The sequence below is a fragment of the Bison bison genome, unplaced genomic scaffold (genome assembly GCF_000754665.1).
Source record: "Bison bison bison isolate TAMUID 2011002044 unplaced genomic scaffold, Bison_UMD1.0 scf7180017864518, whole genome shotgun sequence".
NCBI lineage: Eukaryota > Metazoa > Chordata > Mammalia > Artiodactyla > Bovidae > Bison > Bison bison.
The window spans coordinates 3326056-3326670 of NW_011495071.1; the positions used below are offsets into that span (position 1 = coordinate 3326056).

A 615-nucleotide genomic window follows, 5' to 3' on the forward strand; every position below is an offset into this window, starting at 1 on the left:
GCGCGCGGGCTCGGCCAGTGCGGGGGGTGGGCGGGCTGAGCCGGGGGACGGCGCGGGAGGGGGGAGGGAAGGGGGGCAGCTGTGGGCAGGGAGCCGGGCTCGGCCGCCAGCACTAAAGATGGAGAGGCGCCGGGGCCTCGCAGGGGAGGGGGCTCGGCGTTGACGTGGGACGCGGCGGAGGCGCCGCAGCCGGTGGTGATTTGCTAACCTCGCAGCACAGAGGAGTTGAGGGCGATGAGAGCGGGTACTGCGAACTGCCGGGCGATGCCGCCGCTACCGCCGTGATACCGAGAGCAACAGTTCCCCAGCAACACCCCTCCCAGACAGAGGCACACACCCCCAAGAGGCACGCACACCCACCCCACGGCACCCGGCTCGGCAGTGGTGAGTTGGGGGCCAGGGAGAGGCGCACCGCCCAGAGATAGCTGTGCGCCCGGGCGCCCCAGGGCTGGAGAGGTCTGGGGGGGCGCGCTCGCTTCGGCCACTCGACCGCTGGGCTTCTGCCTTATTTTATTCGGCTTGTTCCCTTCCTGCTGCTGCAGCCGTCGCCGCCGGCGGTTGGGGGTCGGCTGGAAGGGGGAGCCCTGGCTGTCAGCTTGGGCGCAGTTGCCTCCC

General features: G+C 71.7%; 1 protein-coding gene across 1 annotated transcript in view; it reads left to right on the forward strand.

Moving 5' to 3' along the window:
• The first annotated feature begins 60 nt into the window (after window positions 1–60).
• ZBTB16 (zinc finger and BTB domain containing 16) overlaps window positions 61–615 on the forward strand; it is a 206187-nt gene continuing 205632 nt past the window's right edge. Inside the window, 1 exon segment of the mRNA XM_010830640.1 lies at window positions 61–384. The gene's annotated coding sequence lies outside the window, so the exon portion shown is untranslated.